This window comes from Haemaphysalis longicornis, unplaced genomic scaffold (genome assembly GCF_048455015.1).
Source record: "Haemaphysalis longicornis isolate Haplotype H1 unplaced genomic scaffold, Haemaphysalis longicornis Haplotype H1 scaffold_10, whole genome shotgun sequence".
In the NCBI taxonomy this organism is placed as follows: Eukaryota; Metazoa; Arthropoda; class Arachnida; order Ixodida; family Ixodidae; genus Haemaphysalis; species Haemaphysalis longicornis.
Genome location: NW_027526204.1, coordinates 91,129,037 through 91,143,932, shown reverse-complemented (window position 1 = coordinate 91,143,932; position 14,896 = coordinate 91,129,037).

Genomic DNA, 14,896 nt, shown 5'->3' with positions numbered 1-14,896 from the left:
CGCCATAAACATCCAACCATCTAATCTAAGATTGTTTGCAAACCAGTTTCACTCTTTCCAGTAGTGGTCTCTGCTGTCACCACCCCTGACAGCGATACTGATGGTCTTTCCGCAAAGCTGTTTAGCGGCGTTTCAGGCCCATAGTGGTAGTTTCCGGCCTTCACGTCAAGCACTAGCCCTGTTCTGGCCATAAAATCACGGCCCAGAATGGCTAGACAGGAAAGACCGGGAAGGTACAAATACCGCTGCTTGAGTTTGCGGCCATCAGCGATTACCGTCAGTTTCGCTTCCGCTGTATTCGGCACAACCTTGTCTGAAGCTTTTCTGGTACTGGTGCTTACGTGCCGGCTGTTGATCTTCCTCGGAGAGCATCATTCTGCGACAAGGTCTCCGAACTCAGACACCGTTGCTCCAGTGTCCAGCAGGGCAGGTGTGCTCAGGCCGGCTATCTTGAAGGTAATAAAAGGTGCATTGTCCACGCTTGCCGCCTGTTCTCGGGCGGCCAATGGGCAAGAGCTCACCATGCGCTCATCGTTGCTCGCAAGAGGCCTTTTTTGTGCCTTCTGCCTCATGCTCCCACCTTCCATCTTGTCCATGTTGGGTGCGGCGTGCTGGAAGGCTGTTGATGTGGAACCTTGGCTCTGCTCCTGCATTCCTCGTCTTCGCCGAGCTCTCCGCGGGCGTTTTGAGCGCTGTGGTGAGAAATGGTCTGTACACTGGTCCGCCTGCGGGTTTGTGGGCTGCTGCCGGCCAGGATGCGACGAGTCTCGCCGCACTTTCGACTGGCGTTTCTTGATTGGTTTCGTCAGGGTCGGAGCAGAGGGTGCCCCTGGGTGGTACGATGACCAGAATACCAGTGCATTGTCGTTTACCTCTGTTAGCTGCACTGCGGCAGGTCGAGGCGGCACCTCCGAGCTCGCCGAGCTTGAGTACTTGGTCTGGTGGAAAGCCGCTTGCTGCTTTACCTTGTTGCTCGACTCGGGTGAAGTGGACACGAATTCCTTGCTGATGTCTGCACAGACGGACTTGCGATGGTTAGGAAATGTCTCTCCTCTTTGCTCTACTTGCCTCTGGTCATTCCGGCCGAACGGAAACTCCCGTGATGGCGCCGCACCGCTGGCGTGAGTCAGCGCTTGGAAACCATCTCCCACTGCGGCGCCGCACCGCTGGGGTGAGTCAGCGCTGCAAAAGCTTTCCACGGCGGCGCTGCACCGCTGGGGTGAGTCAGCGCTGCAACAGCTTGCCACAGTGGCGCCGCACCGCTGGGCTGAGTCAGTGATGCAGCCATCCCCGCAGTGGCTGCTCTCTGCTGTTGGCCTCTGGCCATTCCCTCGTGGTTGCCAGTTGTCGGACCCCACGCCTGCGAACAGAGCTGCCTTCATGACTTGGTGCGTTGCTCTCTTCCAGTGTGATCTCGGCTGGTCTCGCCCGGAGGGGGCCGGCAGTATGCACGCACAGGAAGGCTCTAAGCACGCCTCTTTAGGCGGTACGGCTGGTACAATGTTTAAGTTGTTTTATATGTGGAATGAATGTAAGCTTTTCGTCAAGGACTACACCTAAAAACTTGTGTTCATTTCTAACTGGAATTGAGACACCATTGTGTTTGATGTCTGAATCCGGCCAAATGCCATGCCTTTTTGAAAAGAAACCGCAAGTACACTTTACTGAAATAAATTTGAAACTGTTGTTATCTGCCCTGCCAGCTGGCTTGTTAACACCAAGCTGGCCTTTGCGCTCGCAGATAGGCAGGTTACAAGACTTAAAAGATATTGGCACGTCGTCTACATGGGTTGAGCAGGAAATTGATGGTGGAAGTGCCTTTCTGAGTGAATTCATTTTTCAATAAAGAGAGTGCAACTGAAAACTTCGCCTTGCTGCACGCCATTTTCCTGCACCTGAGCCCTTGGGAGTGCACTTCCAAATCTAACGCGAAAGGTTCTTACAGACAACTAGCTGGCAAGGGTGTTCAGCATGTTACACGACATGCCGAAGCACTTCAGGTCGCTTATGATGCCGTACTGCCACACGGTATCGCACGCTTTTTCAAGATCAACGAGTAGTCATACAGTACTGCTTATGTAGGTAGGCATCTTTAATGTAAGATTCTAGCGCTACTAGTTGGTCATTTGTAGATCGCCCCGCCCTGAAGCCTGCCTGGCAGCTCTCGAGAAGACCGTTGTACTCGAAAAAGTCCACGAGCCTCCTGTTTATCATCTTCTCGAAGAGCTTACACAGGCAGCTTGCCTGGCTAATGGGATGATAACTGGCCGAACAGGAAGGGTCCTTTCCTTCCTTCAAGGAAGCCACTACTATGGCCTCCCTCCAAGATTTTGGAATTTGCCCCGAAAGCCATAGTTTATTGTTTAGGTGTAGGAGTGTTTCAAGAGTGTCTGGGTGTAGGTGTTGTATAAGTGTGTATGTAATCTTATCACTCCTGGAGCGGAAGGTTTATGTGTTCTTAGTGCAGCCCTCAACTCATAGAGTGTAAATTCAAAAGTGTAACCAGATTTTGACCTGCTATTGTCATGTAGGGACTTCTTTTTACAAGTGGTTTTATGTCTCAGGAAAGCGTTTGTGTAGTGTACAGAGCTGGAAACGTGTTGCAAGTGTTGTGCAAGTCTCTTAGCCTGGTTTTCGAGTGTGTCCCGTGTTGTACTGACCAGGGGCAGGCTATGTGTATGTTGTCTTTTAAGTTTACGTATTTTTGGCCTTGCGAGTGTCTGTGTATGAGTTAGTGGTGTAAGGAAAGCGCTCCAACTATCCCTTGTCGCCTCACGACGCACACGCTTTCCAAAGGCATTTGCCCGTTTAAACGAGATGGGGTTATCCGACGTGGGGTACAGGCGAAGGACACCCCACGCCTTGTTCTGGGCCTGTCACGCCCGCCTACAGTCCTCGTTCCAACAGGGCTTCCTTGGGTTGCGGGACGCTCTGGAGGCCTAAAGAATGGACTTTTGGCGAGCGTGGAGGATGTGGGCCACGATGCGTTTGGCGGGTTCCTCCAGGTGTAGGTGTTTTATGCATGTATGGTGTAGTTTCGATGTTCGTGTGAATGTGGTCCAGTTCGCTTTTGATTCATTAAACCTGTTATGGGAAGATGGACTGCTTTGGCCTTTACCTATTATACGTTAGTGAAGTGGGGAAGTGGTCACTACCATACGGGTCAGTGCCCACACCCAACTCGAGAAGAGGAAAGAGAACTGCGGAACCAATAGCCAAGTCAAGATGTGAGTATGTATTGTGTCCTAAGTTATGGTATGTAGGCTGTTTTTTGTTGAAAAGGTATCCTCCAGAGGATGTAAGAAACTTCTCTGTCAGGCGACCTCGGGCATCTGTTCTGGAGGAGCCCGAAAGAGAGTAGTGCACATTCAGGTCGCCTCTGAGGATGTGTGGTTTGGGTAGCTGGTCAACCAGTGCCTCGAAATTGGAGCTCTCAAGTGCAAAATCAGGAGAGACCCTAATAGAGCATACCGTTATCAACCTATAAATATTATCGCACGGATCGCTACAGCCTCAAGGAGAGTGTTCAAAGTTACAGGGTGGTATGCTAAGGATTTCCGTGCGACCATGGCCGCACCACCCGAAGTGTGTGTGCAGCCAACCTTGCCCTTTGTGAATACCGTGTACCTATTTAAGAAAATTGTTTGTTTGGAATTGAGGTGAGTTTCTTGGAGACACATGACACTTGGCTGATTACCATGCAGCATCTCATACCCATTGTCAAGATTTTTAAGGAGGCTTATGCATTTCTATTGAATGATGTTTTCTGTTCCCGTTATTTACATTTATAATTGAATGGAGAGTGTGTGTGTTCATGTGTCGTCTTTTGGAGCTGTTATTCTGGGATGTTTGGGCCGTTCTGTCAGCTTGGACGTCGGAGGCTCCTCCTTGCGCTCAGTTGCAGGGAGAAACGGCACGACATCCATCACCTCGTCGTATGTCAGTGGGGTGCCCGACGGACCGGGCCCTCTGCCTGTAGCCACCCCCCCTCCCCCGGTTCGGGGGCCCTTCGTGTGAGCCGCCACCGCCGAGGTCATCCAGGGCACCTGAGGTAGCAAGGGAGATGCGGTGGCGGTGGGAGCCGGTGTCCCGCAGTGTCCATCCACTCGGCACCCTCCAACGCACTGGAGGACGGGGAGGCAGGTGCAGGTGCGGCACCGGTCCCGACAGAAGTGGTTTGCACCACAAACGCTGCTGCCTCAGCAAGCGGTGTGGTGACGGGTTGGGCTGCGTGAGGCAACCCAGCGGGGGGGGGGGGGTGGGGGGGGGCGAGAGAGAGACCAGGTCAGACCCGCTGACCTGGGTCTCTGTGGACACTAGACGCCGCTCCGCCCCCCGGCGGGCTTCGTCGGTGTACATCAGCAGGGCAAAAGAGGCGAACCTATTTCGCGCCGCTGAGAAGGTGATGTTCTCCGCGACCTTGATGTTAATTATCATCTTTTCAAGCTGAAATCTTTCGCTCTTTCGGGAGTATGCAGCGTGTGGTCCCTGGCAGTTTGCACAGATGAGATTTTGTAAGGGACAGTTGTCTGAAGGATGATCATGTGCACACTTCGCGCATGTTAGTCGAGAACGGCAGGCGTTAGTGACATGCCCAAACTGCTGGCATTTAAAACACCGGCGAGAGTTGGGGATGTATGGCCTGACGGGGCAATGAAACCTGCATTTACTGAATAAGAAACTCCGCAACAGTCGAAGGTCAATATTACATGTTTTGTTGGAATTTCCTAGTTATATCGACGGACCAGGATACGCCTCACTGCTGTCACACCATAGTGTTTAAGGCCTTCCAACAGATCATTGTCAGTTTCATTCATCAGATCTGGCTGAGAGATCACACCCAGGGAACTATTAAGGCTGCGTTGGGGTGCGACCTTGATGTCCAGATCTGCGCTGCGAGTTTGGGTCAACAAATTTGTACCTTGTTGCTTATTCTTGACTTCTACAAGAACTTCTCCGGATATAAGATTTTGACTTTGTGGGATTGACTAACAATGCCCTCAAGAAATTTCCAGATCAAAAAAACAGCGTTTGTGGCAAGGGGGTTTGACGTGCCAACAGATTTCATTATCAAAAACGTAGGATAGCTGTCCGGCTTTGGGAAACTCGTCGTTTGCAACGTTGGAAAAGGTACCTCGATGCGGCCCCTTTTAGGGGGCCTATCTGTGCATTTGGAGAATTTGGAAACCATACAGTACGTATAAAAGCAGGGGACGGGGGTACTTCCTTTGTCAGCCTTACCCTGATAGCTGAAGAGGTCCCGGAGCTCCCTGCCTGGTAAACATACAGAGAGCCCAACCACCAGAGCTTGACCTGGGCTCCACCGGCCACCGTTTGATGGTTCTTACTTTTTACCTTCAAACACATCACCACGGTAGGTCACAGGTTATGTTGGGGACCTCCGGGTCCGCGGTGTCGCCAATAGCCTCACCAGGATTGCTCAAGGTGCCCCGTGCGGGGGGCAAATCGATGTCGCCCTCAAAGTTTCTTTGAAGCCTTTAACCACGCAGAAACTATCCGCAAGTGAAATGACAATTGGTTTCGGAAGAATCGCCACGTCAGAAATTTTCATGCCTATCAATACTGGAAATACTGCCGAAAAAAATAACATATACCTTTCGGAAAAAAATGGTATACAACAGCCATAAAATATTGGTACTGCGGACAGAATTTGGAAACTCATAGTTTTGATGAACTTGGCAATTGTACAAATTTTGCGACGTGGAAAAAGATAAAAAAAGATGTTCACTTACAGACCTTTCAGACGAAAATGCTCTTTTGATAGCGTCCAATGTTTCAATCCTTGTTCCCTGGACGTACATTACAGTGATTATTCTATATATGGAATAACGTTTTGTTAGCGTTTTAGCACCTTATTTCCCGCGGACGCCTCCAACTTTTAGGGCCTTTCAAATCACGCTTGATCATTTGTGTTTTGGTGTTTACTTATCTGGTATCATTCCCTGAAAGTTTTGTTGCTACGCCTCCAGAACATCTTTTAGCCGGAGTAGTGTAACGATAGTAGAGAGACTAGGAAAGCGAATAAGCAGAAGACTAGAGAAACAAAAAAATTGCGACCACGTCCCCTCGCTGGAACCCTGGTGTGATGCGACGCTGAAGGGGGTTCAAGCGCACGCGGAGAGCAACCGTCGACCGAAAGGCCGCCGAAGAGCGGCACACCGATTATATGCGCAGCGCGCCCGAGGGAGAGGAGACCGCGGAGAGAGAGAGTACTGCACATGCGCAGCACCGCACGCAGCGCCGTTCACCGGCGGAGTGAGGGCGCGCTGTGCCGCACACCCGCAGATGTTGAGAGAGAGTGTTCGCTCTCATCTGGGTGCGCGCCGGCGCTAGTGCGTCTGCCGCGTCTAAGACGCAACACAATCCACTTTAATACAATCCAATCGAATCCAATCCAAGCCAAGCCAAGCCCAGCCAAGCCAATCCAATCGAATCCAATCCAATGCCCCCCGCGAGAGTGTGTTCGCTATCGGAGAGGAGAGGGGGTGAGAGGAGGAAAGTGCTAACACCGACGACGACGACGGACGCACGCAGGAAGGACAGGGCCGCCGACAAGAGATGCTCTAGGCGTCGCATCAAAACGAGGCCAATCAGCAGGACTATGATATGCGTCAGAATACGAGAGTCCGTGAAACTGCAGGAAGAAGGTATCGGAACGAGGAGTGAATGGAAGAGCATCGAGAGGTCATGGTTTGCTTAAAAAACGTGAAGTTCCTCAAGGACGCTGAGCATGCATCAGCGCCGGTTCGTGGGCAGCTCTGCTTGCGCAGCGGGGCCGTGCAGGGGGATACCCATGGCTGCCACATCTCCAGGTGGCCAAGCTTGGCGCCGGATAACCTGGCTGCTACTAGTTGCTTTGGATCGCCACGTCCTGTCATTCCCGGCTACTTCCGTTAATGAAGGCGCTCGTGCTCTGCTTTGGGTGCATCTGCTCCTGCTAATTCATGCCAGTAATGCGGCGTACCTATGGGCCCCTTATTCGAGACACTTTTGCGACGTCTACGAGACACTACCTTCGGCTGAAGTCGTTTCTACGAAGTCGACCCCTGACAACGGGTGCTCTACAAGGCAAAATTACTCTTAGCTTGTTCCTGCATTCTCGGGGACGCTTTTAAAATTCAGTAATGGTAGGTACTGGTAGGATTGCATGACCAATACCTTGGTCGTAGTTTTCCAATTTAGTAAATCATCTGTGTGGGTATGCGCGGGGGTGCCCTCTAGGGGCGCACACACGCCCACAACCACATGGATAATCTGCTGCACAAGACATACTCACACCAAAAAACACAAAAACACGATTTATATGTATCACAGGTCATGTAGCAACCGATACACTAATAGGGTAAAATTTTACCCTTTCTGCACGCGGTCAAAGTTTGGTGAGGAATGCGGGGTTGTCACGTTGAGGGCGCAAAGTGAACGTGCACACAACTGTTCTCAAGACCGCTGCTTGGAAGGGTCGGCGCTGTACGCGCAAACCCGCCTTGATATTCGGTGTGTAAGTGGTTCTTTACAATATTTTCTAACGAGGTACCACCCCGGCACTTTGATCAACCCTTTTCCCATTCGTCTTGGAATGAACTAGATATTTGACGCTTTTACGGTGGAACCAGAAAAGGCGCTAGCTCGACTTTGAGTGCGCTGACGGTAAAATTGACGCTACAAGCATCCATCCATTTTCTAGTTTTGTAACTGTAGTGGTAGAGCATGCGCATTAAAAAGCTACGTTTTTGATGTGCGGTTTATATGCTCACTAAGATTAGTTCAGAAATTTGAATTGTTGATTTTGTGCTAAGCTCACGGCACATAAACATATTTTGTCCTGTTAAAGCAGCAGCAGTAGTTTTTGTTGAACTTATAGGTGTATAGCCATGTAAGGAAACCAAGAACGTGAAAACAATAATAGGGTCGTCTGTTTCGAATAATGGCGTGTTGATATAAGAAATGGATTGACTGAAATTACATGTGTCCTTTTTAACCGAAGCATTAGCCTCTCGATGGAGGGGCTCTAAATAACGCAAAAAAGAATGAAGTAATCGGGATAACGCAGATGAATAGCTTGATGATGATGAAGGATTGGTTTACGTTCTACAAAGCAATTTAGGGTAATGAGTACGAAAATTTCGGGAAGTAAAATAGACACAAAGCTAACTACTAACTTTCGGCAACCAAGAAATAAATCCAAATTAATTAAACACAATTATAACTAGTGTAGAGGGTGCAGTCATCACTATGAGTCATAAGACAATAGGTGGAAAGTTTGAATCTCTGCCAAACCTTTAACAGGCGAAAAAGAAAACTCCAAATGGTCTCCTAAGAGTACGATACATCCAGTGAAATGTATCAGTAAAGTTGTGGAAAGTGTTGAAATTCTGTTGTGCATGTGCTTTGATTTGAATGAAAGTGCGAACTACGGATAGACCACCTGCAGACCTGCTACATAGGACACCTGGGAATCCATTGAGCAGGTGCAGACTATGAAATGACTGTGGCCTACTCGCAACATTTTAGGACAATTTCTGTGTGTTTAGTGCGTGGGTGGTTGTTTATGGTCTCAGGTTTCGTTTTGATAAGAGTACTTTGTTTTTAGTCTGTTCACTCCTGTGTTCTTGGTATGTTTGCAAAGTGCTTTTTGTAGCGCAGAGAGAGTTTGCTGTTGGGTTTTGTGTTTTTGTCCACTGTACTTGTAAGGGCAGTAGCAACGCCAATTTGATTTGTGGCATCCGTGCCGCGGGTCCCAGAGTGTCCTGTTACCAAGCTAATGGTTAGTTTAGGTTTTGTAGCGTGCACAAAGACAATGATCATAAAGAAGAATGACAACCAAATCTTTGGATGAGTTTTTAGTCGAGAACATCCCCAAAATTCTCAAGAAATATGGATAGATAAGGAACTCGGAACTCGGAGTATAAAGAGTACCAGTTTTGACTAGGTGTAATCAGTAACCTACTGGTTTGAAGATACCGAATGTTTGCGTTATAGGTTTACCTGACTGTAAACTTAACCATGCGCAGCTTAGAAAGCAGTGGTGCCAGTTTTTAAGCGTCAATGTAAAATTCTACGCACTTGTGTTCTGCCGCCGGCGCAAGAGATCTTGCAGGATCGCACGTCTGGGCACTGCGTTTCTTCAGTACTTTTAAGACATACGTGCCAAGATACATGGCGAACATGCCATGTCGCTAGAAAATTTGTGCGGGTATATCTAAAGAGCATATGGCAAGTTCCAGCCCTACCTATGCTACCCTATGAAAACGGAGCAGTTTCAAAGGAGCTGGTTAATGGATGTACAGAGAGGCGTATTAAAGAGATGGTGAGTCAAATATGATATTTTAAAATTATAACACTGGAGTACATATGCTGGCTTGTGTTTAGGCTCCATTTCTCACATTCGGCATATAGGATTTGGACCCGCCTAGTACAGAAAGCACAAGCAAGGCAAAGCTCTCTATCAGCTTGTCCAGCATGTTCAGAGATGTTTTACTGTGACCCGGACGCGTACATAGCCAATCCTAAGCCAACCAAGCTAGTGAAAACGCCCACAAGTTGTTGTTTATCTGCACCAAAACAGGTCTGCGCAAGAAACTTGGGATCTTCGTAGCTTCGTAGGCCTTTACACCTAAACTGTTTGTTATGTCTGATAAATGTCACATTTTTTAAAGAAGTAAACGTAAATACGTTCCCTTCATTAGGACCACAATTGTGAAAGCATTGGTTTTATTCTCTGGATCTGATCGGATACACCGCCTCGTCAAAAACTGAACCCAGATGTTGTTTTCCGGAATAAATACAAAACCATTGGTACTGCCCACCCAGCCAGTTTGTTCACCATGCTGAACATGACGTTCGCAAAGGGACATGTTCGACCATTTTATAGATAGTCTTGGCTCGCCTACGCACACTCAACTGAAACTGAATGATTTTATTGCCTTCGGAAGCAAATTCACCTAAACTATAAATAACATACTCATTGAGACTCCGCCATAGGGAACGTCATCTTTGTTCACATGAATTCCACCGAGTGCAGCACCAACCCTCACACGGAAGGTTCTTTTGTACCTGTAAATGTCAGGCGTGTATAGCATTCTTGAGGCTTCAAAAGGATTTAGGTCCCTGGGGATTCGTCCTGCCAAGCAGTGTCATACGATTCCCTGTGGTCGAAGATACCGTCTTAGAATTCCGCTTATGCTGGGAGACATTGTTGATGTACAACCTAGAGCCACAAGTTCATCCTTGATAGATGGAACTGCCCGGAAGCCTGTTTGTAGCTCACGAGAAAACCATTATATTGTAAGGATACAATTTGTGTGTTTGCTTATATTCTCAAGACTCTTCCACAGGCTTGGAGCCCGGCAGCTTGTCAAAGCTCTGAGATGGCAACCTATTTGAAAAAAAGCATGACTTCACCCTTCAAAAAAGCTACAACTATGGCCTGCCTCTAGGGCCTTGCGAGCCGCACCGAAAGCCATATTCTATTATATATGTGGATGAGCGTTATAATATTCTGAGTTTGGGTGTTGTGTAATTGGGATTGTATTGTTGTCAGCGTCTTGAACACATGCCCTAAACGTGCTCACAGCACACTTCAGCTCATGAAGCAAAAATGCACAGTTAATGTGCTACACCTGTTCTTACGGCGTAAAGACTTTTTTGGGCGGATATTTTTTGTTGCATGAAATGCCTCGGTTTGTGTGCAGAACTGGGAACGTCTGAGTAGTTTTCTGCAAGTATGAAAGCCTGCTCTTTAACTTTGCCTCTGTTATGCTGACCAGGGACCGTGAGAAAGCTATGCGTCTCATGTCGTTTTAGTGTTCGACTGCGTCTTGACACGATGTAAACTTGTGTGCATGAGTTTATTGATGCCAAAACGGCAACTCAACTCAACTCGTCGTTTTGCTTCAAACGCACAGGGTAGCCAAGAGCCTTGGCCCGTTTAAAGAATATGAGGTTGTCCAACGTGGGGCACCGACGACGGATACTCAATGCGTTGTTCTAGGCACCTCGCTTAATCCTACACCAGAATTTTTGAGGTTGCGGAGGGCTCCACAGTGTACCACAACAAACTTTTCGGCGGCGTCCAGGGCGTTCCCCATAATGAGTTCGGTAGTGTCTTCAATTACTTGGTGTTCTATGAATGTGTGGTGAAGTTTATATAGACGTTTCTGTAAATGTACCCTAGCTTGCTCTCGATTCATTGAACCATTTATGGTAGGGGGAACTGCTGTGGTCTTTACTTATTTGAGTTAATTTGGTATTGCACTGGCCACTGTGGTTAGGATTCGGGCCCATATCCCATTGCAGAGATGGAAAAAGTACCACAGACGGAATAGCTACATTCAGGTGTGAAAATGTGTGGCGCCCTATATAACGGCATGTAGCCTGCTTAGTATTGAAAGCCCATGCCCACAATGTCGATAACCTTTTTAGAATCCAGAAACGTCGGCCCTGCGTTGAGGAAGAGCTAAAAAAAGAATTGCGCGCACTCAGGTCAGGAATAAGGAAACTTTTAAGGCAGCTTATGTATGAACACCTCAAAAGCAAATCTAGAGCAAAGAAAATAGTCATGTACGCGGACGATACTAATGTGTTTTTAGGTCAGACAGAATAGACGACCTTGAAGATGAAGTAAATAGGTACTCGAATTCGCTATCAGTCTGGTTAAAACACAACCAACTACAACTAAATACTTCCAAAACCACGTACATTATATTCCACCCCACCGATAAAGTAATAGAAAGGCCGCTTACGATTAAATTTGGAGAATCTGTGATCACTAGGGTCAAGCAGCAAAAATTTTTAGGCGTATAGTTTCAAGAGGATCTAAAATGGAATACACATGTAAACAAACTTTGTAGTGAATTATCTAAAACCATTGGAATAATGCACAAATTGCGCACCTCATTCCTACTTGGTTGAAAATACAACTTTACCATACTTTCTTCTATTCTAAACTATGCTATGGTGCAGTGGTATGGGGCACAACAAGTGCCCACAACTATACCAGGGTAATTAAATTGCAGAATAAAGTTCTCGGAATCTATATGAATTACAACGGTCCTATGATCAACTTAAGAACAGAGCTCCTCTTTTTAAAATATAGCATTCTCAGAGCAGACCAGGTTTATTCTCTAAAACTACTACAAATGGTGTACAACGACAAGTTGGCCTTGACAACAAACCCTGCATCAGCTACGCAGTACTCACTCCGTTGCATAAAAAGGCATGCGCCCAAAGCGAGGACAAACTACGGCAGGCAAACCTTCTTGTTTCAGAGCGTCAGCATAATTAATAAAACTATAGGAATAATTAATTTCTCTTGCGCTCCCGGTGTGTTTAAGAAACAAATAAAAAATCCATATTAGAAAATAACCTATGTTATACGTTGTAGAATACTAATCTATGTGAATTTATACTGTTACCGTAACAGTCGATATTGTGGTTTTTATTTCCTTTTATATTTGACTTACGCATGTTATTCCGGATCTTGGATGTCATGATGATTATCCAAATTATTTTATCAACCTGTGTAGAAACAAATTTATTGCTGTATAAGTGTGTGTATATTGAACTCGTAAGTGCTTATGTATGTCACAAGATTTATTTTTTCTGAGTGATTTGTGTTTCATTATATGTGTACTTTATGGCTGATGAGAGGCAATGTGACGCACGCGATATCTTGCGAGTGTTTTTCAATTGTCTCCTATTTATCAAGGTATGTAACCTTGCGCCTGTGTCCGGGGCAGTCGCCTCGTCAAGCCGCCTCAACCAGCGGCTTCTTGCGGCTGCCCCCTCCTTTGTAAAAAAAGGAAAAAAATTAAAGACTTCAAAGACTTCAGCTAAAAAAAAGAGTACTGAAAATTGTGCTCAGAGTGCTTGGAAAGGCAGCATACCCTCAGTAATCTATTAAATATTACAGTACAAATTGCTACAGCATAAAGAGCCCTCCCTGTTTAAAATGATGCTATGGCATGCAAAGTATTTTCTTGAGCAGATGACCGCAAGATCTGAAGAGTGTGTGCAGTCATCATTGTTGTTTCGAAATACAATTGAAACTATAAAAAGAGAGTCTGGTTACTATGGCAATAAGTTTCTTGCAGACACGAGACACTTGGCTGATCAGATTTCAGTATGTCATACACATCATCACGATTTCAACAATGTCCATACAGATTTTTGGTACTATGATTTTTTTCCTATTGAATCTTTTCTAGCAAGGGAAAAATATGTTAATGCAATGCTTTTTTGGAGTAGTTTTTTGTTTTTTATGTTTCAGTGGGTTTGTGCGTTTCACCTTGAACCGTGCGCTGCCATTGATTTAGGAGTTTTGCGACTTGTATTTTCTTCTCAAATGTCATGTGACTCACCGGCAGATCAGGCTCCCTAGACCACAGACCCTTTCTGGTGCTCTTGGCTGCGACCCCACTAAAGAAAGTGTCAAGGGTACCACGTGCAGTACAAGCGGAGTATCACAGCTGATAGCCGCTGTTGGTCCATCCGTGCCCATCTTCTCAGCGCCCTATGGGTGTACGTGAGGCCAGTGGAGAAGAAATAGTAGGGGCAGCCTCACTCCCAAACAAGGTGCTCGCCACCGTATTGATTGACGGCTCGTCACGGACAATAGTGTGTCTCTCTCAAAACCTGCTACCCCTCCGCACCCCGTGACCTGCGTTGATGACCACCCCAAGGCGAAAGAGGAGAACTTCTTCGAGCCACTGAGAAGGAGATATTTTTGTCACTTGGATGTTTATTGGTTATTCTCCAGTTTATCAGGCACTTTCCCTAATATACGGGGTGTGGTTATTTAGAGGTGATGCATATTAAGCATATAGATTACCCTTCTCAATAGCACGGTCGTTTTTCTGGCATTTAGCGAAGGTTATTCTGCCGGAACACGAGTTTCTTTTGTGCCCGAAGTGCTGATACTTGAAGCAGAAGCCCGGCTTTGGTTTGCTTGACCGGAAGGCGCAGCACATAAAACACCGAATTTGACTGTGGTAGTGTGTACGGGTTAAGAACCGGGATCTCCTTGTTTGCTCTCCGCGTGGTGATGCCTTTAAATACTGTCAAGCCCTGATCTTTAGGACCTTGTAGGACCTTGTAGGAGAAAAACTCACTCCCTTGGAGCTTTTTGTTGCTGTGGGGCGTGATCCTGATGTCTAGATCTGCCATAGGGTTTGGAGAGACGAGCTTCGCTGTCTACTGCCGGATATTTACTTCAGCAAGTTCCCCCGTATCTTGTGTTTTTGTTTTATAAGAGGACCCAATAATCCCTTGAAAAAGTTTGGAGATTCGAAGTAGTCTAAAACGCAATCGGCCTGGCCCTGTCGGCGGACTTTGCTATCGAAAATGTCGAGTTGTTATCAGGCTTTGGTACTGTAATTACCCGTAGCGGAGAAAACAAGACTTCGTTCTAGCCCCTTTTTAGGTGCCGCTATGGTTTTCGGGGTTTTTTAATTGGCCATGTGGCATAGCGAAATGGCCGGGAACTGCGGTACTTTTTTCACTGACTACAACCTGATGCCTAAGCATCTACCACACATGAAGCGCCCTGCCTAGTAGACAAACAGAAAGCCCCTCCTCCAGAGCTTGGCCAAGACTCCGACGGCTACCGTTCGTAGTTTCTTACCCTCCGTCTGTAAACATCTGGGACCCAATTGTCTAAAAACGTGGTGTCGTTTTGAAGCGACGGGGTAGAGCCATAAATTGAATGTGTCCTTGGGCTGAGGTGCTGATTAGAAGACGGGAAATAAGGAAGAGACACAACGAGGAGCACTGTAACAAGGGCGCAAAGCAACGGGCACTGCCTTTCGTCGTTTCGCTTGTCGCTTTTCGCCTATGTTACAGTGCTGCTCGATGCGCTTCTCCCCCATTTCCAGCTCCT